Here is a 25,167-nt window from a genome sequence, read left to right as displayed (position 1 = left end):
AAAAAATAAAAATAAACACAAGACTTCTAGAAGCATTTTTAAAGAAGTATTTTGAAAAAAGATAGCTTTTTTTTTGACATGCTTGTATTTTTTTTTTGCCACATATCATATATAGACTTAGTTTTGCCTTGCAAAAAAATATTCAAGTCATTTTGATTTGACATGTTATCACACAGAAATGCAACATTTCTATAGAAATCTTTCAATAATTCACATTGCTGATTCTGTTCCTCATAAAATTTAATTATCTGTTCTCATGAAGATAAAATTTTGGCTAACACCTGTTCCTGTGACAGCCAAGGAACTTTAGAATGATACAGCAAATCCACTGAATCTTTCAACTTTAGCATGTTACAAAACTGATAACGCTGTGTTGCATTTCCATGAATATGTTGATACTTATAACTTGTTGCAGAGTGTCACTTAAAATAGTAGCTTTAGCACAGAGATTTTGCAGATGCAAGATACAATGAAAAGAAATGAGAGCATCTGGATCTGTTGATACTTTTTTTTCCTGTGCAATAAACCCTTCAGTTTTCCTGTCATTGAAGGTGTACCATCTGTACATATACTCACTACATTTACCAAATTCAGTCCAACTTCATGACATTTATCTTGGAAGTTGTTCTTTTCACAAGAGTGCCCAAAGCAAGTAACTCTTTGCAGCAAAGAAAATCTTTTGTTATGACCTAAATGAAGTATAAAACCCATGCCAAGTCAGTAGTATCAGTTGATTCATCTAAAGCTATTGAATAATATATATTTTCCTTCTGATATATTGCATGAAGTTGTTCTGTTAAGTTGAAGGTTAATTCATGCTACTGATCAGTCATGGCTCTCCTTGAAAGAGGCAGTTAGTTATTTGTACTTTGAAACATTATTGGGTTCTGAGCATCCCACAACTTCAACAGTGCATTCTTTCACAATCACTGAATGGCTTCCCTTTTTTCCTGAGTTTATAAGGTATTTTATAAGTTACTTCAGTGGCATTATTTCCATGTCTTATTGCTACTTGAAAGAATTTTCTTTGCTTTTGCTTTTTATCTTTTAATTTCTGCAATACAAACTTTCATGCCTCTTCCTCTAATTTAAAATATTTGTTGTCCTCATGAGTGTTATAATGCTGATGAGCATTGACTTTCTTTAATGTAAATATTGCAGTACCACAAAGCAAGCAAATCCTCTTATCTTTAGCAGAAACAAAGTAATATTGCGATTCCCAATCCTCATTTAAAAAATCTATTTTCTTTGAAGCTTCAGTGTTGTCTTGGTCTTTTTGGAAATGGTGGGCTGTTAAGCAGACAGAATCAAACAAATACTGTCAAGCTATGCAACTATTCACAAATTCCATTTCAGACAGAAACACAGTGTACCACTGTCAAAAGCTGATAAAAGGCTGTCATATTCGACCCCCATAAACTCTTGCCAACCAGCCTTGTTGCAGTAGTGGCACAAATCAGGCAGAGGAAGTTAGAACTAAATAATGAGCATAGCAGCTGTCAATTTAGCCCTTATGGCTTACTAATGTTCTAATTGTGCTTGTCAATCTAAGAGGATTATTTCATTGAAACTTATTTAATTCTTTGATATTTTAAATACGTTCACTTTAAAAATAAAATAAAAGGATGAAAGAAGAATAAAAATGTATTAATAAAAATAAAAAGAGTAGGGAGCGGCTAGGTGGCACAGTGAATAGAGTACCAGCCCTGGAGTCAGGAGGACCTGAGTTCAAATCTGGCCTCAGACACTTATCACAAAAACTGTCCGTGTGACCTTGGGCAAGTAATAACCCCAATTGCCCTCCAAAAAACAAACAAACAAAAATAAATAAATATAAAAAGAGTTGTTCTGTAAAATTTGAATTCAGTCCAAAAGCTCCACTTAGGAACCTAGAAGACCACAGGTTTCCCACCATTTGTATAGCCCCTTCCAGTTCTAAAATTATGGCACCATGTGCCAGGAACTGGGCACTAACTGATAGAGCTGGAATGTCAGTGACAAAATGGACATTTGAATTCAAATCCTGTTTTACAAGTCTTTTTTAAAAAAATTAATTTATTTTTAGTTTTCAACATACATTTCCATAAGATTTTGGGTTCTAAATTTTCTCCCCCTCCTTCCCTTACCCCTCCACAAGATGGCATGCAATCTGAAATAGGCTATACATATACATTCATATTAAATATATTTTTACATATAAGTCTTTATTGATGGAATATCTTCAGCTCCAAACCAAAGTTCATGCAAAGAGCATTTCATATGCAATAGATACCTGTTGTCAATCAATCAATCAATCATGGCTAAGGGGTTAGAAAACTGTACTTGGAGTCAGGAAGAACTGTCTCAGATATTTAGTACCTGTGTGATCTTGAGCAAGTTACTTGCCCTCTCTGAGCCTCAGTTTCCTCATCTGTAAAATGAAGGTGTTGGACACAATGGTCTCTAAGGTCCCTTCCAATTCTAAAATTATGTTATTATAGACCTGGTACTGAGAACTGACTGATAGAACTGGAAGGAATCTTAGATTCCATTTGACAGATAAAACTGAGGATCAGAAAGAAGCTGTGACTTATATTGAGTCACACAGATAATTAGTGGGAAAATGAGAACAAAAAAAGGCGGGCAGCAAGGTGGTGCAGTGAATAGAGCACTGGCCCTGGAGTCAGGAGGACCTGAGTTCATATCTGGTCTCAGACACTTAACACTTACAAGCTATGTGGCCTTGGACAAGTCACTTAACCACACTTGACTTGCCTTCCCCCCACCAAAAAGGCAAAAAAAAAAAGAGAGAGAGAGAATAAAAGCTAAGTGTCAACTTTAGCATTCTTTGCACTTCACCTCTTCTGCAAAATACTCCTCCTTATACTGCTTATCTGAACGATTTTTAAGGCACTATAGCTTCACATTCTGACCATCTGGAAGTATAATTTGAGTAAAATAAGAAAATCTCGGATTAATAATATTAGCTAACATTTGCGTAGCACCTACTATTTCCTAGGCACTCTGCTAAGCACTTTCCAATTATTATCTCATCTGATCCTCACAAAATCCCTGGGAAGTAAATATTATCTCTAATTTACAGATAAGGGAAGTGAGGCAGAGGTTAAATAACTTGCCCAGGTTCACGCAGCTAGGAGGTATCTGAGGCTGGATTTGAACTCAGGTCTTTCCCCCTCTGGGCTATCACTCTATCCACTGGGTCACCTAAATGCCAAATGAACCCCCTACCCTAAGTCAGGGATGTGCTGGAGCCAGCTCTGAGCCTTCCTGAGAGCCAATTTTAAATTTTCAGTGTGAATGTTTGCACATTGGAAACAGGCAAATGCACAGATCAGGCCTTGACTTATTGTTTTGTTGATTGTATGGAATTAAGAAAGGAATGGAAAAATATTAATAATATTAAATGTTAATAATGCAGATTAAATATAAAAAGTGTGTCATAGGTACATATCCTTCCCTGCCCCACCAGATGTTGTTAAATATTTACTGGCATATATAGAACCTAGTAATAATATCATTAAAATTATCCTGATATTAAGAAATAGAAATATCTTGTAAATTTCCATAGGTAGATTAAATTATTATTTTTTCTGGATTCAAAAATTAAGCATGATGATAGGGGTGGCCAGGTGGCGCGGCGAGTAAGAACACCAGCCCCAGTGTCAGGATGACCTGGGGATTGAATTCGGGCTCAGATACTTAGCACCACACCCAGAAATAACTGGCCTTGTAACCTTGAGCAAGTTACTTAACCCCAATTGCTTTAAAAAAAAATTAAGCATGATGGTTTAATATGTAAAACAGATAGTACTGTAATGGATTATAATGGACTAGTGTACATCAAGAAAGAGGCAATAGTTGGAGGAATGGACCTCTGATATTTACTGCTTAGACATATTCTTTAAAAAACTCATTGTGATAGCTGGGTGTGGTTTGGAATGAGGAGAGACTGAAGGCCAGGGGACCAGTTAGAGGACCGACTATTCAGTCAGTCAATCAAAAAGCATTTATTAAGTGCCAGGTGCCAGATATCCTGCTAAGCACTACAAAGAAAGGTGGGCAGTAAGGTGGCACATTAGATAGAGTGCTGGGCCTGGAGTCAGGAAGACCTGAGTTCAAATCTGATCTCAGACACTTACTAGCTGTGTGACCCTGGGCAAATGACTTAACCCTGTTTGCCTCCATTTCCTCATTTATAAAATGAGCTGGAGAAAGAAACTTGTCACTTTAGTTATCACTTTCTCTGGTGCTTCCAAAGATAAGAAAGCAGAATTCATAAAGTGAAGTTTTAATACAATCCAACAGGCATGTATTGAAGTCTTAGTATATGCCAGATGTTCAGCTGAGTGATGGAAATGTGGGAAGCCGGGAGGGTGTAAAATGGGATGGGAGTTAAGGTTTTACCTGTGATTTTACTGGTATAGGAAACTTCAGCGAGTGAAGTCCTTCTACCAGTGCAGAGAGACTTTATTTAGTCTATGGCTTTAAACTGCTCTGTGACTTTAATTTTAGAGAATTCCTGGTTCATGGAGAGGTTCAACAGCTTCCCTAGGGTAATAAAGTGGATTTTGAGTCTGTCAATCAATAAACATTTATTACATAGCTACTGTGAGCCAGAGAGGGCAGTTAGGCAGCACAGTGGATAGAATGACAAGCCTGGAGGCAATAAGACTGATCTGAGTTCAAATCTGGCTTTAAACACTTACTAGCTATGTGATCCTTGGTAAGTCACTTCACCCTATTTGACTCAGTTTCCTCACAAGTAAAATGAGCTGGAGAAGGAAATGGCAAACCACTACAGTATCTTTGCAAAGAAAACCCCAAATTGAGTCATTAGTCACAGCTGAAAAGACTCAACAATAACAACCAAGAAGGTCATGGTCTTGGTTACAATGACAGGAATGCAGGAATGAGGTTGTTAGCTCTGTCCCAGCATCACACAATCCTTCCTTTGAAGATTAGTAAAGTCTTGATATAATTTAAAGTGCCCTTGATGCTGTCTTTAAAATTCTTTTTTTTCTTCATTTCAACAAATATTTATTGTTTTCTTGTGTGCAAGGTACTATGCTCTATTTTGGGGTTATAAGGGAAAAATGGAAACAATCTATTTTATAATAAATCCTACTATGAGAACACTTAATATTTATCTGCAAAATTCTTGATAGCAACTAAAAGGAATTTTCTCTCCCTACCCAGGCTTGGAGAATTCCTTTGAAGGTGGATGTTGAATATTGTTAAGCTAAAAGAGCTAAAAACTCCAGGCATATTGGCTGGACAGTCTCACAAAAGTGTTAACACTTTCTCTGAAGAAGTCCCAATCCCAGCCCCAGTTGAAAACTCTAGTAACTTGAGAAACAGGATAGAACATCAGTACAGCTTACACAATTGTCTGGGAAGTGAACGATTAAAGCCATTCCAGTTGAGCCATAACCCTGGGATCTTAAATGTAAATATTCCCATTCTCACTGGCAGCCTGAGTAACCATAGGAAATTCTATTTCTTTATGTCTTGCCTTATTTCCCTTGTGAATTTGAAATGAGCCCTTATGGCAAGGTAGCAACTTTTAGTTTATTGGAATGAATTTCTAAAGTAGAGAGGAAAAGAGGTGTTATATGTAGACAGACAAACCACTTCAGCCTCTAGAAGAACTGGGTTCTAATTCTGCCTCTGACTCCTTCCATAGGCAGATTAAATTATTTTTACTGGCTGTGTGACCCTGGGCAAGTTGCTTAACATCTCTGTAATACAGACAACCAAAACCCCGGAACAATGGCAGATGAGCATTATGAGCTCCAGGGAGCTCAGTACATAAATAAAAGCACAGGTCTCTTATTAATTTTGCTATTTGTTCTAAATGAAAACTTCTCTCTCTGATTTATGGCTCCTGGGTTTTGATAGTGAATTACCTGGATGTGATTTGAGCCACATCTGCATAACTAGGATCAGCACCAGAGGACACCTGGAGTGAAAAAGGGAGTTATATAGGATCCATGAAGCTCAGACTTGGATGACCAATTTTGATATAATGATAAAAATTATCCTAGTAGACATTCCTTACACAATGTAAGAAACTCCACCTTTCCATTTCAAACATCCTATGTGGACAATCAGTTCCTACTCACCAAAGTCCTAAATGCATTTCAATCAGTTAAGTAGATCCATGCCTAGCTGCCATTAGCCATTTTGGGGGAAAATGGGATGTCTGAGTCCTGCCCTTCACATGATTCTCCTCCCTCTTCTCCTCCTCCTAATCTGCCCACTGAATCAGTGACCCTGAGAGTCTGGGCTTTCCTCATGTATCACCAGTGGAGTCAAGATTACAAAAAGGGAGGCTTGTCCATCTAGGTCCTGGTCAGATTGTTTGTTCTGTCTTGTTTTTCAGAAACCAAGGAACTTAAAAGCATGGCTAGGAAACCTAAACTTTATTATTTCGATGGCAGAGGCAGAATAGAGTCGGTGCGCTGGCTGCTGGCAGCTACTGGTGTGGAGGTAGAGATTTCATTTCTTACATTTATTCTTTTTCTTCAGACTAAGTGAATATTTATTAGTGGAGAAGTCACAGGGAGCTTACTAAATGATTCCCTCCAAAACAGTGGCCAAATCGTTGTAATCACCATCTTTTTTTTCTCTTTAACAGTGAACTGAGTCGCAGGAGCAAGTTTAAAGTCCTGTTTATCTTGATAATTAAGTGCTGATTGAGTTCTTCTGAAAGTGAAAACAGAGCCCAGTGGAAATTTCACTGAATTTGGCTTCAGCAGACCAGCGTCCAAGTCATGGCATTACTACCTCCTGGCTCCATGTCCTCAGGCAAACCAGCTTGCATCTCTGAGTCTCAACTTCATCACCGGTAGAAATGGGAGCTGGCATTAGATTATTTCTGAGACCCCCTTCTAACTTCAACATTCTGTGGTCTTTGACTACAATTACTCCTTTAAAAAAATTTTTTTTCTATGCCATAACACAAAGAACGATACTGCCATTGATTTCATTAACTGCCTGGCTATTATTGCTTAGTGTTATTCATTAAAAAGCTCACCATTTTGGAAAATTCAAAAATACCAAGGAACAGAGGTTTGGTTAATTTCTAAAGAGATTTTCGTAATTTTTCTTTTTCTTAGCATCCTTTTCCTTGGGTAGACAGTGAGGAAAATTCAGATTCATTATATACAAGACTTTTATAAAGTCTTCATGAAGTTTCTAAATCTTTAAACTTAATAATTTAGGTTGATATGCTAGAAAATTTGTCCTAATCTTTGAGGTACTGAGGAATTATTCCCCCCCAACTCCTAATTGATATTAGTAAGTCACTTCACCTCTCTGGGTCTCAGTTTCCTCTCCTGCCAATTGAGGGGATTGGATGAGATAACCTCTAATATCATTTCCAGTTCTGCCTGCATCCTGGGATCTGAGGAACTTTTGCTCTGCTAATCATAGGACCCATTCTGTCACAGGATTGAAAATAAGACTACTCTGGGTATTCTATCCACCACACCATTTAGTTGACTTGTAGATAGACTAGGAGTCTCTCAATCTATGAGCCCGTGAGCAGTAATTACAATGATCAATAATAGTCACAATATTAATTAGGCAGTGTGGCATAGTGAAAAACACTGGTCTGGAGGTCAGGAGACTCAGATTTTAGTCATGGCTCTGTCACTAGCTTTGTGACCTTAGGTAAGTCATAGGATCATGGGATCATAAATAGAGAGCTAGAAGGGATATTGAGGCCATCTAGTTTGTACCTCCTACAGTTTTATGGATAAGGAAACTGAGGCACAGAAAAGTTAAGTGACTTGCCCAAGGTCATTCAGGCAGTAAATTACAGAGGTAGGTTTTGAACACAGGTCTTTTGACTCTAAGACTAAACATTGTAGAACAGTTATTGATTTACCCTGGTAGGTAGGGTTTCCTCAGCAAGAGTTCCCTCCATCAGCTGTGTCAAACTTACATAGAAATGGGGACCACTAAATCATATGCATCTAATTTTATTTATAAATCCTTCCTCATTATATTTTAATCTGGTTGGGGATGCACTCAGGACTTTTGCAGGCAGCCTGTTTGGCACCTCTATCTTATATCTGTGAAATAATTCATCTAGGTACCTCTCCCCTTTCTATCCCCCAGGGGGATAGAGAGGTAGCCTGTAGTGTTTGTAGTGACAGAATGCTGGGCCTAGAGTTGGGAACAACTGAAGTCTAATCTTCCTCCTGACACTCATTGGCTGTATGACCCAAGGTAAGTCTCATCCTCTGTGTGCCTCAACACTTACACAGGAAGTCATAATGATATCCAGAATCACAAATCCTTTGTATTGACTTACACAGTGTACTCTACTAGGCACTGGATACATACAAAAATGAAAAACTACAAATTGTTACCCTCTAGGAATTAATAATCTATTAAGCATTTCTCCAAGACTCAGATTTTAATTAAAAAAAAAGTGGGGGGACAGAGGTAGACTAGAACAATGGTTTTCAAAGTGTAGCCCAATGTTCCCCAAGACCCTTTCAGGGGGTCCTTGAGATCAAAACTATCTTCATAATAATACTAAGATGTTATTAATCTATTAAAATATTCTTCCCTTTTCCAATCATATATCTAAATACTCATATCTATATGTGTATGTATATATATATATATATTTCATCCAGAACAACATATTGCAATAGACTGAATGCAGAAGCATTTTTAAGAATCTGTAGCAGCAAGCACCCCAGTGTCCCCAGGGTGCCTGCTCACACAGGTTCTTGGATCTGCTTTGTTAAAGGAAAGCAACTCAAAATGGATTAACAAGCTTACTTTAATCAGTCAGACATATATCGTTTACCTTGTTCAGGAGAAAAGGTCAGCACCCTGAACCTCAAAGTATACAGGCATAATTATCAAGACAGAAACATCAAGTAGACAGATTTCCAAACTGTCCAACCATTACATCCATGCCCAGTCAACATCTGGGTTTCCACATTCTGGGTTTTTCAAAGCCGGGGGACTCTCAACAACGGCTTCCCAGAATTCAGATCAAATCACAGAACACTTCTCAAAGTGAGTCCCAAAACAAAGCTACACATCAGGGCTTATATAGCCTTCTCCTGGCTCAGAGAATGTAACAACCTTATTGACTCACTGGCCAATCAAGAAGTATCTACTGAAAAACAAGCCTCCCTCCCCAGGCTTCTGGTGCACTTTAGCCTAGGGGCAGAGAAGATCTTCCAAATTTGCATTCCCATTACAGAATCCAACTAAGATTAGACATTAAAAAGATTTGTAAAAGTATGTAAAACAATGCCATTCTTCTCACTAATTTTTTTGTTTTAGAAAACAGTCATTTTTCATGAAAATATGTTATTCATATTAATATGTAATGGGTGTGTTTCTAATGAATTGAAAAATATATTTAAAATTCATCAGTCTTATTTTCTAATACGGCAAATACTGATAGGTAGAACCCACGTAAACAGAAGCTCTTTGGGTAGGTCCTCAATAATGTTACATTTAAGAATATAATGGAATTCTGAGATCAAAACATTTGTGAAATGTTGGATGAGAGCATCAGAATCAGTGATGTAGAGCTGGAAGAAAACTTAGAGAACATTTAGTCCAAAGTCTTCCTTTTTGCAGATGTGGAAACTGAGGCACAGAGAAGTTAAGTGACTTGCCCAGAATGATAGATGCCTAAGGTAGGATTTTAACTCAGGTCTTTGTGACTCTTACTCCTGTACTCTACCCATGATACCACCTAGTTGCCTTAGGTGATCTCTACGGTTCCTACCAATACTAACATTCTATGATTCTGTTGCTCTGATACCCTTATGTGTCCTTCTTTGTAGTATGAAGAAGTGCTTTTCAAAACAGCTGAAGAACTTCAAAATTTAATTAAGGGTAAGTTCAAAGCCTTACTGTTGTGCTGTTCTACTCCATGTACATCAGATTTAACTACTGTTGCCTTGCCTGTAAAGTCACACAGAAAGTCTCTAAGATTCCTTGGAGCTCTACAATTCCTCTGATTCTAGAGTTGTGAAAAAGCATGTCATAAATCATTGCATGGATGGGGTGTTACACAGGGTAATTCACAAGGGAATTCCTCTGTACCTCAGAGGTAGGATTTGAATTTCAAAACAACTACATCAGGGAAGAAAGTAAACATTTTATTCCTTAAACAAAGGGTCCTTGCCCTCTATAGAGAAATTATGGTAGAAGGGAAAAGTGATGGGATTTAAGACTGGAAAGATTAGGGTGGAGTTAGGTCATGGAGTAGCTTGAATGGAAGAAAAGAGTATACAGGTGGGAGTTTCTAGAGAGTGTTTCTGCGTGTGCTTAACAATTGTTGTGTTTCAGGAAGGCTAGTATGACGCTCTGATTTGGAATAGACAGAGATGGGAGGTATGGAGACTAGAAACACTGAAAGAATCTATCTGGCAGACAAGAATTAAAGCTGAAATAGATTTAATCATAAGAGAAAAATAGGAAAATGACTCTATATGCCAGTCATATCAAGCATTACTGTTTTAGGCTACTTAAAATAACAAGACAGTAAAAGATAGAATATTGGTGCAGTATAGAAAATGACAAGAGGATGGACTTGTAAAAATACGAAAAGACTCAGACATATGAGCGAAGAGCTTATCCACCCTCAGAGAAACAGAACAAATTAGCATAGTACGGTTTTACATAGAGGCTTATCTATGTTAGGAATCCTTCCTGTGTTCCTGTATAACATCCCAAGTGCCTAGGATCATGGGATCATAAATAGAGAGCTAGAAGGGGTCTTGAGGCCATCTAGTTTGTGCCTCCCTCAATTTTATGGATAAGGAAACTGAGGCACAGAAAAGTTAAGTGACTTACCCAAGTCACTTGCCCAACCTAATTCCTAGAAAGTAACAATTTGTAGTTTTTTCATTTTTGTATCTATCTAGTGCCTGGCAGAGTACATAATGTGTGCCTGGGTAAGTCAATACAAAGGATTTGTGATTCTGGAAATCATTATGACTTCTTATGTAAGTGCTGTTATCTGAGGCACACAGAGGATGAGACTTATCCAAGGTCATACAGCTAAAAGCGTCAGGAGCAAGTGAATATGAATATCTATACCTATATATGAGTATTATAGACATCAAAGTATATATAAGTGTATGTGCATTTAAGTGCACATATGTATTTGTATATGCATGTATATATCTTTGTATGCATATGTGGTGTATTAATGTGTATATGTGTGCATGCATGTTTGTATGTATACATCGGTGTTGATACATACATATACACGTGTGTAGACACACACACATATATACAAATACATATAAAATCTGCTGATTTGTAGCTTGTTGGGGGAGGGGAGGAAGAAGGGGGAAGAAAGAACAAAGTAAGAAGTCCATAGCAGAAGACAAAAGAAAGCTTACAAGGAAGTGAAGAAAAGATGGACAGCTCTCAACAAAACGTGTAGTATTTATTATACAGGCTTTCTTAAAATGGAAATTTATTGTTCTATATTTTGATTCTTCCCTTACGTTCTGCTGTGCACACGACAATGTTTTTTTTCTCTTCTTATTTTGTATTTAAGTTTATAATGTTTGTTTTTCTTTTCTTACTGTGTATTTAAAATTTTCCATTTAAGTTTAAAATAAATTAATTTTTAAAAAGAGAAAAAAAGAATCTAGGTGGGAGGTGATAAGACTTTGAGCAAGGATATGGCAGTGAGAGCTAATGAAAGGGGGACGTGATTCACGGACCAATTGATCAGCAAGCACTTATTAAGCACTTAGAATGCACTAAATGCTATTTAGGGCACAGAAGATGCAAAGATGAAAAAATAAAATATAAGCTCAATGAGCTTATATTCTTCAGGGGGAACATCATGCATAAAAACCATTATCAGCAGCAGCATACTATTTATATGTTTCCAAAGTATTTTACTATATATATATATTGCTTTTTGGAGGGGGAAAGGCAGGGCAATTGGGGTTAAGTGTCTTGCCCAAGGTCACATGGCTGGTAAGTGTTAACTGTCTGAGGCTGGATTTGAACTCAGGTCCTTCTGACTCCAGGGCTGGTGCTCTATTCGCTATGCCACCTAGCTACCCCCAGTATTTTACAAATATTACTTCCTTCCATCCTCATGACTTTAAGAGGTAGGGGCTGCCATCGTACCTGTTTTATGAATGAGAAAACTGAGGCTTAGAACTTTAGGGGCCCTCCCAGGGTCACACAGCTAGTAGATGTCTGAGACAAGTTTGGAACTCTAAATCCAGTAACATTTGCCAAGCTACCTAGCTGCCTATAAAAGCAAATATAGAGCTTTTTCAAATACCAAGGTATTTCAGGGGAAAAGGAACCTTCAGAGGAAGGTGGGTGCTAGCAGCTAGTGGGATCAGAAGGAGTAAGGAGGGAGAGAATTCTAGGGATAGAAGTCAAACCCATACAAAGGCAAGGAGACAAGGAGGTGCAATGTTGTGTGGGCAGAAAAACAGTAAGCCAGTTTGTCTGGGAGGCAGGGTGTGTAAAGAAAAGCTAGACAGGCAGGCTTGAACAGACCATGAAAGGCTTAGAATGCAAAAAGAAGACTTTATATTTGAGGCTAGAGGCAGGAGGGAGTAGATATCAATTGATGAAAGAAGATTTGAAGGCAGACTCCTTTAAGTCAAGAATCATAGATTACCCAACAGACAGTGTATAGATCAAGTCATAGACAAAGTTGTTCTTTGGGTTGGTGGCGGAAGCTCCCACACAGGGAGTTCCCATGTTGGACAACATCACAAATAAAACTTTAGGGATCCTTCCTGTGTTCATGTATAACACCCAAAGTGCCTAGCATATTGAAGTGCACATAGTAGGCTCTCAAAACTGCTGTTGTTAATTGATGGCATTCCAGCAGGAGCTTTCAGTCAGTGAAGAAACATTCATTAAGCACCTATTATGTGCCAGGTATGGCACTAATCACTGGGGATAGCAAGAATGGCAAAAGCATCTTATTTTTTTACAATCATCTTTTTTTTTTCCATTCTACTATGGAATGGAAATGTTTGTTTTATTTCTTAAATTCAGAAAAAATAAATTAAATTAAAAAGTAAAAATAAGAGTAAATGCAATGGGGGGATAAAAGCCAACAGACCCTGCTCCAGAGGAGCTCACAGGCTAACAGGGAAGAGACAACAAACAAACAAATATGAGCAGACAAGACATATCCAGGGTAAACTGCAGATAACCCATGGGGCAGACATTAGCATGAAGCCAGAGATGGGGAATCACTTCTTGTGGAAGGTGGGATTTTGGCTGGGACTTGAGGGAAACCAGGAGAGACCAGAGGTAGAAAAGAGGCAGAGCCTTCTAGGCCTGGGGGACACAGTCAGAATGCCTCCAGTCACTGAAGTGTTTTGTTTGAGGAACAACAAAGAGGTCAGTGTCTCTCAGCACGTGGAAGGGAGTGAGTCATTCACACACAATCCCATTTGCAGGGTGGGAGGCAGTGTCTCTAGAATAAAAATAACCCCCATGGAACACAGTGTAGTGTGATACAGTTGGAAAGAGCATTGGTTCTAAAATCAGAGCTCATGGATTCCAATCCTGCTTCTCATACTTAGCCATGGGACCTTGAGAAAGCCTCTCACCCTTCTTGGGACTCAGTTTCCCCCCCTGTACAATGAAAGAGTTAAACTATACAACTGAGACCCTTTCTTATTCCAGAGTGATGCTTCTATGACCATACTCTAATGAGGGGTAGTAAGCCACTAACTTGACTTCTCTTTTTTTTTTTTTTAGGTGGGAAACTAATGTATGAACAAGTGCCGATGGTGGAAATTGATGGAATGAAGATGGTACAAACCAGAGCCATCCTAAGATATATAGCTGCAAAATACAACTTGTATGGGAAGGACCTGAAAGAGCAATTCCTGTACAGTAATCGTTGCATGTTTATAAGACAACATAGAAGCCACCTTTTTTTCTTTAGGATATTTCTACCTAACAGTGAATTCTGACAAATGATTTGCCCAGGGTCACACCACCAATTCAAAGGTCAAAGGCAAAACTTGACAGTAGGTCTTACAGACTTTCAAGGCCAGGTCTTTATTATTCCCCCTGCTTCTCAATGAAATGATGTTAGGAAAGTATCTCCTTTTACATCATGGACAAAGCCAGAATGTTTCTATCAGCATGCTATGAAAGTAAATTTGTAAAATTTTTAACTCCCTTTCCCATATGCCCTAAGCCCAAAATACCCTGATATAGATAAATCTCTAGTAGATGGTTTTATCAAAGTGTGGGCAGTCAAAGGAGGAAATTAAAACTCTTACTGCTTATTAGACTGATGCTAAAAAGTAATGATACTGGCTTCTGTTGGCTGCTTATCAATTAGCCAATTTGTATTAAATGCCTACTGTATGCCAAGCACTGTGCTAATGCTGAAGACACAAAAAGAGGCAAAAGACAGTCCCAAAGAGTTTACAATCTAATGGAGTATTTATGGAACTCAGTCTTAATGACCATGCCGGGAATATTTTTCTCCTGATGTGTTAAGGCTCATATGTTATAAACTGGCCCATTCACAGATAGATACATAGATGACTTGTTCAAAAGAGAAAAAATACCGGCTTTGGATCTCAAGCTTGAATAATTATAATTTTAAAATCACTTTTTAATTATTTATAAAAGCACAAGTTCAAAAACAATACTTAAATTCATTATTAACTCAATGAAAGTGAGGGTGTTTTTAAAATTAGCTTCTATGTTTATTAACTCATCATAGAATGACCATGCCACCCCTATTAGATGAATTAATCCATCAACAAGTATATATGAAGTGCCTACTATGTGCTGGGGGGTAGCTAGGCACAGAGGATAGACTGCTGGGCTTGGAGTCAGGAAGACACATCAATCTGAGTTGAAATTGGGTCTCAGACACTTACTAGCTGTGTGACCCTGGGCAAGTCACTTAACCCTGCTTGCCTCAGTTTCCTCAAGTGTAAAATGAACTGGAGAAGGAAATGACAAACCACTCTAGTATTTCTGCCAAGAAAAACACAAATAGGGTCACAAAGAGTCAAACATGACTGAAATGACTGAACAACAACAACTTTATCCTTTTAAAAAAGCATTTTCACATACAATATTTTATTTGCTCCTGCATTAGTAATAATGACATGTATAAAAAGAACTTTAAAGCTTGCAAAGCATTTTATATACATTATTTGACTGCGGTCTCAATAATACCCTGAGCTAGCAATCATATTTTTCTTGGTGTCTCTTTCCTTTTCCAGTATTGACATGTATGTGGAAGGAATGAGAGATTTATACGACATGATTATGTTACTCCCTCTTGCTTTGCCTGAAGATCAGGAGAAGACTCTTAGCTTCATCACTCAGAGAGCCACTCAATGATACTTGCAGTGTATGAGAAGGTATGTAACAATGAGGCAGAGTGGGAACTACCTGCATATACATTGAAATTGCAAACTCTTTCTCTATTCCAATCTCAGCAAATGCCTGACAATTCAGAAACATTCTATACCCCGTGGTATTGAAGAAAGACCACTGGCTCTGTAGACAAAGGATCTGGGTTCAGATCCTGCCTCTGTCACTTATTACTGTGGGCACATAACTTGGTAGGCCTGAACCTCAATTTCCTAAATTTTACAGAGTAAGGTAGCAACCTATTGTACATACGTGTTGGACTTGGAGTCAAGAAGAACTTGGTTCAGATCTTGCCTTAGACACTTACCAGCTATGTGACCCTTGTCCTATCTGGGCCTCAATTTCTTCATCTGTAAAATAAAGCAGTTGGACTTAATGACTCCTAAGGTCACTTCAACTCTATAGCCTATGATTGTATGAATTCATAAAGCTCTGGAGCTAGATAAGATAGGTAGCCACTTAAAACACAACATTCAGGGTGTCACAAAAGAGATCTTTGGTAATATTCCTTTATTACACTTAAAAATTATGTGGCTTCAGAAAGTATCATATGTAATGGGGAGAAGCTAGCAGCATTTCCCATAAGATCAGAGGTGAAACAAGGGTGTCCCCTATCACCCCTCTTATTCAATCTGGTACTAGAAATGTTAGCAGTAGCAATTAGAGAAGAAAAAGAAATCAAAGGAATTAAATTAGGCAAAGAAGAGACCAAGCTATCACTCTTTGCAGATGATATGATGATATACTTAGAGAATCCTAGAGAATCAAGTAAAAAACTACTTGAGACAATAAATAAATTTGGCAAAGTTGCAGGATATAAATAAACCCAAACAAATCCTCGGCATTCCTATATATTTCCAATGAAATTCAACAGCAAGAGATAGAAAGAGAAATCCCATTAAAGTTACTGTAGACATTATAAAATATTTGGGAATCTACCTGCCAAAACAAACCCAGGACCTATATGACCACAACTACAAAACACTTTTCACACAAATAAAATCAGATCTAACTAATTGGAAAAATATCAATTGCTCGTGGCTGGGTCAAGCTAACATAATAAAAATGACAATTTTACCTAAATTAAATTATATATTTAGTGCCATACCAATTAATTTACCAAAAAAACTACTTTATAGAGCTAGATAACATAGTAGCAAAATTCATTTGGAAGAATAAACAGTCCAGAATATCGAGGGAATTAATGAAAGGAAATGCTAGGGAAGGTGGACTAGCTATACCAGATTTCAATCTGTATTATAAAGCAGCTGTCATCAAAACTACTTGGTACTGGCTGAGGAACAGAGGAGTGGATCAATGGAATAGATCAGGCAGTCAGAAGTCAACAACTATAGTAATCTATTGTTTGATAAACCCCCAGACCCTGTTTTTTGGGATAAGAACTCACTATTTGACAAAAACTGCTGGGAAAACTGTAACATAGTATGGCAGAAACTGGGCATAGACCATTATCTAACAACATATACCAAAATCAAATCTAAATGGGTACATGATCTAGGTATAAAGGTTAATACTGTAAGCAGTCTCGGAAAACAAGGAATAGTTTTCCTGTCAGACTTGTGGAGAGGGAAAGACTTTATGACTAAACAAGAATTAGAGAACATTATAAAATGTAAAATGGATAGTTTTGACTACATGAAATTGAAAAGCTTCTGTACAAACAAAGCCAATGTAACCAAGATTAAGATGGAGGTGGGAAATCGGGAAAGAATCTTTACAACCTATGTCTCTGACAAAGGACTCATTTCTAAAATATACAGAGAATTGAATCAAATTTATAAGAATACAAGTCATTCCCTAATTGATAAATGGTCGAAGGATATGAACAGGCAATTTTCAGAGAAAGAAATTAAAGATATCTATAAGCACATGAAGAAATGCTCTAAATCACTATTGATTAGAGAAATGCAAATCAAAACAACTCTGAGGTACCGCATCTCACCAGTCAGATTGGCTAAGATGACAAAACAGGAAAATGACAAATGCTGGAGAGGATGTGGGCAAATTGGAACACTAATGCATTGCTGGTGGAGTTGTGAACTGATCCAGCCTTTCTGGAGAGCAATCTGGAATTATGCCCAAAGGGCTATAAATACTTTTATATCCTTTGACCCAGCAATACCACTCCTAGGGTTATATCCCAAAGAGATCATAGAAGTGGGAGGAAAACCCATATGTACAAAAATGTTTATAGCAGCTCTTTTTGTTGTGGCAAAGAATTGGAAATTAAGGGGGTGCCCATCAATTGGGGAATGGCTGAACAAGTTGTGGTATATGCATGTTATGGAATACTATTGTGCTATAAGAAATGAGGAGCAGACGGTCTTCATATTTACCTGGAGAGGCTGATACGAACTGATGCTGAGTGAGAAGAGTAGTGCCAGGAGAAATTTGTACACAGTAACAGAAACAGCGTATGTGTGATGACCAGCTTTAAGAGACCGGACTCTTCTCAGCAATGCAGTGATATAAGTCAATCCCAAAAGATTCATGATGGAGAGAAATATGTGCATCCAGAGAAAGAACTAGAAAGAACTGAGGTTCTATCCAGGTGGAAGCAAAATACCTGGTCTTTTTCCTTCTCTCGTTTGGTTTTATGTCCTCTTTACCATTTTTCATTCCATCTGATACAATCCATCTTTATAACCTGACTAATGTATAATGTGAAAGTATTTACAGATCCTATACTTGACTATATACCACCATGGGGAGGGGGAGGAAGGGAGGGAGACAAAATGTGAAACTCAAGGAATTGTGGAATTGAATCCTGTAAACTAAAAGGAAATAAACAAATTAATTAAAAAATTTAAAAAATGATTTTAAAAAATCATGTGGCTAATCCTGGTACTCTTAGGTTGTTCTTCACATTTTTAGACTGTTAAATGTGGGAAGGGCTGGTGGCAGTGCTCTGTGAGGATAAAAATGAAAGGGTTTGATGACATTTTTTGCAACTATCTATAAAGTTATTACAATTCAGCCCTTCTGAGACAGACTTAGTTCTGATGAAATCATTTAACACACCCATTAAGTACATGGAGAGACCAAGAGCCTCAGCCTATCTGCAGGCATTTATTAAAGAACCAACTATATACCAGAGATGGTGCTCAGCACTGAGGACATGAAGGCAAAATGAAATAGAGCCTGCCCTCAAGGAGCTTACATTCTACAAGAGGATACAATATTTTAGTATCCCTTCCCTCTCTCCCTGTTACAAGTTCTTGGATGGCAGAGACTAGATTGGTTTTTGCCATCACCATGCATACCACCTCAAGGGGGAGGAGACATTTAATGAATGTTTATTGGTCTGTTAAACAATGGCCAAAACAGAAGTTTGTTGTGTCACTACCCAAATTTACTGGTTTTCTGTCTCAATGGAAAAGATATCTATCCATGGGTCAGGCAGTTTTGATGGATGGTGACAGCTAATTCACAGAATCCATTGCAGGAGATTATCTTTAGAAATATTTGGGTGTTTAGTCCCTGGTTAAAAAGAAAGTATCTTGTTAACAAAGGATTTTAGAAACAGCACTGTCTTCATAACTGACAATTCTTAAGAATAGGTTGTCAACACAAACTGAAGATGTGGTCAACAGATTATCCCACTGGTCTAATATGGGTAAAGGACAATAGGGTGGGGAGAGCAAATCAGGTTATACTGTCATCTGGTTCTAGGATATGTCATGTGTTTTACTGATTGATATAGCTAAAAGAGACATTAGCTTGTCCTTGGGATTTGTAAATTTTATTTTTTAAATGTTGTGAATTTCCTTGATCTTAAAAATGTTTCCTTTTGGCTGAAGTATCTTTCATTTCATCAAAAAGGAATTATTTTCCCCTCTCTTTTCTTCACTGAAAGTATTTTCCCCCTCGTTCAGGGTTTGCTGGATTTTGTTCTCTTTTGTGATTCATTTTTATGGCTAACCCAGTGATTCCTGTAGGATTCTAAATGCATTAAGCAACAAGACTGCCTGTGGGTTATTGCCTACAAAGGTATTGACTGCTGTTAGTAAGTGCTGCTTGGAGTTCTGTGTTATTGATTACACAGTTGCTGAATTGCATGTAGCCCTGAATTTATTGCTAATGCCTGTCGTATTGTATGTTATTGCTTTTGGGTGTGTATATGCTTTTTAGTTTCCATTGTTACACAATGCAATGTGTTTTTTGTTTGCATTGGGACTAGTCCTTTGCTGAATGCACTTTTAAATAGAATTTTAACAAAATGGAGGCCAGGACCTTAGGCATTTAGTGTGCAGTGATACTAAGAAAAACTCCAAGATTTTTAATAGTAGTAAAAGAATTTGACCATAAAAATAAAGTTATTGTAAAAGTATTGAAGAATATTATAAATGATTTGGGGTAAATATGAAGTGATCACTAACAGATGTGAGTAGAGAGACAACACCCTATCTGTTTTCTGTAATTTGTAAGAAACTCATTCAATAATTGCTGATGTGATCAGAAATTAAGGTATTACTTGGATACCAATTCCTAAGCATCCCTCTGAAAAAGGAAGAAAAGAAGGAAAGAAGAAAGAAAAGGAGAGAGGGAGGGAGGGAGGGAAGGAAAGAAGGAACAATGGAAGGAAGGGAGGGAAGAAGAAAAAAATTATCTTGTTTAAAAAGATTTTTTTGCAATCCCATATTTCTCTCTGTCAAATGGGGTAATGGACACTAAGGAATAAAGGAAGAAAGGAAGGAAATAGACATTTATTAAGCATCTCCTGTGTACTAGGCAGTGTGCTAAATACTTTAAAAATATTTTTTCATTTGCTATAATAACTGGGGAAGTAGGTACTAGTGTTATCTGCATTTTTCAGCTGAAGAAACTGAGGTATACAGAGGTTAAGTGACTTGTCCAAGGTCACAGCAGCTAGTGTCAGAGACTGAATTTGAACTCTGGTCTTCTTCACTTCAGACCCAATCTATCCACTTTATTACCTAACTGCCTAGTGTAGCTTAGACTCGGTGCTTAGATAGTCTGAAACCACAATAGGCAGAGAATTTAGAGTGGATAAACTGCAGTTCTTGACCAAGCTTGAAAAAGATACTATAGTCAAGGGGATTAGACCTTCCCCCACAACAGGGATACCACAGGCCTAAGTTAAGGCCTTCTCAGAAAAGGTTCCAAGGCCCATTGGGAAAGAACCACTTCAAGCTTGGATTGGCCATACATGCTAAGCACTATAGCACTGTGAAGCAGCTGATGTAGGAAAAAGGGGTAGTTCAACCAACTCTGTTTACAAATGAGGAAGGTCAGGCCTTGAGAATTTGTCAAGATCCCAGAGCTAGGGCCTAGTACAGTCACAAAAAGAATGTAAGTTTCTTAACCCCTGATCCAGTGGTCGTGTTTTTAAAAATTTTCTTATGTAACTCCAGGTTATATAACTCTCTCTCTCTCTCTCTCTCTCTCTCTCTCTCTCTCTCTCTCTCTCTCTCTCGATAGAATTATTTCACTTTTAAGAGCATACTAATGCGGCAGCTAGATGGCACAGTGAATACAACACCGGCCCTGGAATAAGGAGGACCTGAGTTCAAACCGGCCTCAGACACTTAACAATTAACTAGCTGTGTGACCTTAGGCAAGTCAGTTAACCCCAATTGCCCTACCTTCCCCTCCATAAAAAAAAAAAAAAAAATAGTATAACAGGTTACACTTTTTTGTTATTGTGAACTTAATGATATTCAACAAACATGATCTTTTGGATATATGTAAACTTCAATTCAGTAAACATTTCTTAAGTGACTGCTATGTACCAGGAACTCTGCTGAGTGCTAGGGATACAAAAAAAGAGGTAAAAGGCAGGCCCTGCCCTCAAAGAGCCTATAATCGAATGGGGGGGGGGGGGCTATCTATATCCAGGATAAATAGGAAATAATTGACAGAGCTTGTAATGTACTCTATGATGGCAGTAGCTGGCTGGTTGATCTTTCTACTTAGCTGTCAAATTGAACTTCCTTAAGCTCTGATCTGACCATGTCATCTCCCCCAGCCAATCCAATTCAGTAAACTCCAGTGGCTCTCTTTTCCCTCCATTAACACATATAAAGACTGTATTTAACTTTTAAATCCCTTCATAGGCTAGGTCCTAAGTCCTTCCTACCTTTCCAGCCTTCTTAAAGCTTAGCCCCCTCACACTGGCCTCCTTAGAGATCCTGGAACAAACATTCCATGGCCCTGCAGGCATTTTCCCTGGTGTCTCCCATGCCTGGAAACTTCTCCCTCCTCATTTGTGCCTCCGGACTTCTCTGGATTCCCGTCAAGTCTCAGGTAAAGTCCTGCATTCTGCAAGAAGCCTTCCTGGCCCTTCTTCCATCTGAGAATTCTATCTCCAGTTCATCAGGTATATGTCATGTCTAGCAAGCTGTTCATGTGTTATTTCCCCAATTAGTCTGGGAGCCCTTTGAGATCAACAATCGTATTTTTGCCCTTCTCTGTATCCCTAGTTTTTAGCACAGGGCCTTGTATGGTTGGTGCTTAATAAATGTTTATTGAATGAACAAATGAATCAATGAATAGTATAATGAAAAGAGCAAAAAATACACAGAGAGAACAATTTAGAAGAGGACACAAATGAATAGAGAAATTGTTACTACCTTGTTAGTCAAGAAACATTTATTAAGCACTTACCACATGCCAGGTACTGTGCTAAGCCCTGGGAAAACAAGAAGGGGCAAAAGATAGTTCCTGCCTTCCAGGGGTTTACAATCTAAAGAAGGAGACAGCATGCAAGCAAATAAATACAAAACAAGATATGTACAGGATAAGTTTTATTGTTCAGTCATGTCCCACTTGGGGTTTTCTTGACAAAGATCCTGGAGTGATTTGCATTTCCTTCTGTAGCTCATTTGACAGATGAGGAAACTGAGGCAAACAGGGTGAAATGGCTTGGCCAGGGTCACACAGCTAGTAGGCACCTGAGGCCATATTTGAACTCAGGTTTTCCTGACTTCAGGCCTTGCTCTCTATCCACTGCTTCCTCTAGCTGCTCACAGGATAAATAGGAAATAATTAAGAGAGAAAGCACTGGAATTAAGAGGGGTTGGGGAAAGCTTCCTGTATAATATGGAATTTTAGTTAGGACTTGAAGGAAATCAGGGAGATCACTTGTCAGAGCAGAGGAGAGAGAGTGTTCTAGGCGTGGTGGATGCCAGAGAAAATGTCCCTTCAAATAATACACTGTCTTCACGTAATGTGCCTTAATTTTCTCTCTTCTCTCCTTGTCATTGTTCTTACAGGCATTAAAAGACCATGGGAAAAATTACCTTGTTGGCAACCAGCTGAGCTGGGCAGATGTATATCTGCTTGAACTCATCTTAATGGCTGAAGAATGCAAGTCAGGTGTTCTCTCGGCATTCCCTAAATTGCAGGTAATTGCATCACAAGCATTCACTATATATACTGCTGTATGTGTTCTCTTCTCCATTAGAATGTAAACTCCCTGCAGGCAGGGATAGTTTTTGCCTTTTCTTTGTATCTCCAGGGCTTAGCACAATGCTGAGCTCATAATCAATCCATGCTTGTTTAAAATATCTGGAATTTCCTCTGTGTACCCTTCCTCCAAGGAAAAAAATTCCTTAGATAGTGGTCATGAGTCGATGTGGCCCAAACCGATACTCTGTTGTCCACCCTTCAGATGATGAGGCTCTCTGGCTTAGCTGGATGTCTTTCAGATGGTAGGTATGGAGCCCATTGGTGAGCCCACAGCTCAAAGTCTTTCCAGCAATTAAGAAAGTGTACCTTTATACATTTTGAAAAGAGAAGGCTGTTTCTTCATATATTTATTATATTACATTATGTGATATGATATCACATATGATATTACATGTCATATTATATTACATTATATTAATCATATTGTTACGTCATGTTACATCACATTATATTATGTTATATGTAGCAGCAAAGCACCCCAGCGTCCCTAGGGTGGCTGCCAACACAGGTTCTTAGATCTGCTTTGTTAAAGGAAACAAGTCAAAATGGGTTAACAAGCTTACTTTAATCAGGCAAATATGTATCATTTACCTAGTTCAGGGGGAAAAGGTCAGCACCCCAAACTTCAGAGTATACAGACAGAATCATCAAGACAGAGAAACAGATCAAGTAGACAGGTTTCCAAATTGTCCAACCATTACACCCATACCAAATCAACATCTGGGTTTTTCAAAGCCCGGGTGGCTCTCAACAATGGCTTCCCAGAGTCTCATCTGATCAAATCACAGAACACTTCTCAAAGTGAGCCCCAAAACAAAGCCTCAAATCAGGGTTTATATAACCGTCTCCTGGCTCAGAGAATGTAACAACCTTCTGGACCCACTGGCCAATCAAAAAGCATCTACTGAAAAACAAGCCTCCCACCCCAGGCTCCAGGTGCACTTTAGCCTAGGGGCAGGGAAGATCTTTAAATTTGCATTTCCATTACATATATCATATTGTATTATGTTATGTTATGTTACATTATATTATGTTATGCCATTATATTTATTATATTGTATCATATCATATCACATTATATTATATTATGTCATATTATATCTGGAAAGAGGGGGCCTTACACATTTGCAGAGCAGGGAATTCCTGAAGACTCTCAAACATCACTGTCCAAAGGGTCAAAATGCTTGCTATGGCTTTCCCCCAGGCTGAAATAGCTTCCATAGGGTCTAAGCAAGTGAAACCCTGGAGCCCCTCTCCAATGTGCAAGGCTAATTGCTTCATTTACAGGTGATGTCATTGTTTTTTCATTTTAGGAGTTCAAAGCTAGAGTCAGCAAACCCCCAGAATTCAGAAATTCCTTCAGCCTGGTAGTCTAAGAAGTCCACCAATGGTTGATGCAGGTCTTGAAGCTATAAAGAAGATATTCAATTTGAAAAAAAGGCTTGCTTTTTAAATATTCAAGTACTGTATTAGCTTACTTTTAGTCAAGCCCACAAAAATACTAGGATGTGCTCATGCAGCCTTTCTAGGTTCAATAACTACAACCCCTCCCTAAAGATCTTGTTAAATACTGGAAAACCTAATCTTAACCTTTCTTATTATAAAACTTAGTTTAATTAGAACTTCACCTTACTCAAGGTCATAGATTCATAGATTTTTAAATTTTTATTACATATTTAGGGTCAAATTTAGAGCAAAATAGACCTTAGAGGGTATTGAGTCTAGCCTCTTCATTTTACCAATGTGGAAATTGAGAACTAAAGGTTAAGTGACTCACTAGTCGTCACAAGTCAGTAAGTGGTTGAATCAGAACTGAAGCTGAGGTCTCCTGTTTCCAATTCAACATTTTTAACTGTTATGCTATCTCCATTTTAATTAATCCAAATTTTTCTGGAAAGTAAAAACTTTTGGAATAAAACTGAAAATCATATGAAAACAAGATGATACTAAAGATTTCTTTAGAAAAAAACCCTACTAGATTTCTTAAAAAAAAAAAAAACTACAGGAGGCATTAGATTCTTTTTAGATGCAAACCTTTAATACTTTCATTGATACTGTTCAGAATCCTCAACAAAAGAATTAATGTAAGGGCAGCTAGGTGGCACAGTGAATAGAGTACCAGCCCTGGAGTCAGGAGGACCTGAGTTCAAATTCAGCTTCAGACACTTAACACAAAACTAGCCGTGTGATCTTGGGCAAGTCACTTAACCCCAATTGCCCTACCTTCCCCCCTCCAAAAAGAAAGAAGAAGAAGGAAGAAGGAAGGAGAAGAAGAAGAAGAAGAAGAAGAAGAAGAAGAAGAAGAAGAAGAAG

At 38.0% G+C, this 25,167-nt stretch overlaps 1 pseudogene; it reads left to right on the top strand.

Moving 5' to 3' along the window:
• The first annotated feature begins 6,402 nt into the window (after window positions 1-6,402).
• LOC138147990 (glutathione S-transferase-like) overlaps window positions 6,403-25,167 on the top strand; it is a 50,136-nt pseudogene continuing 31,371 nt past the window's right edge.

The sequence above is a fragment of the Petaurus breviceps genome, unplaced genomic scaffold (genome assembly GCF_028583685.1).
Source record: "Petaurus breviceps papuanus isolate PSGF00001 unplaced genomic scaffold, PetGlider_PUasm1.0 90822, whole genome shotgun sequence".
Taxonomy (NCBI): Eukaryota; Metazoa; Chordata; class Mammalia; order Diprotodontia; family Petauridae; genus Petaurus; species Petaurus breviceps.
Note: the sequence above shows the minus strand (reverse complement) of the source record. Positions and strands in the feature narration are given on the sequence as shown.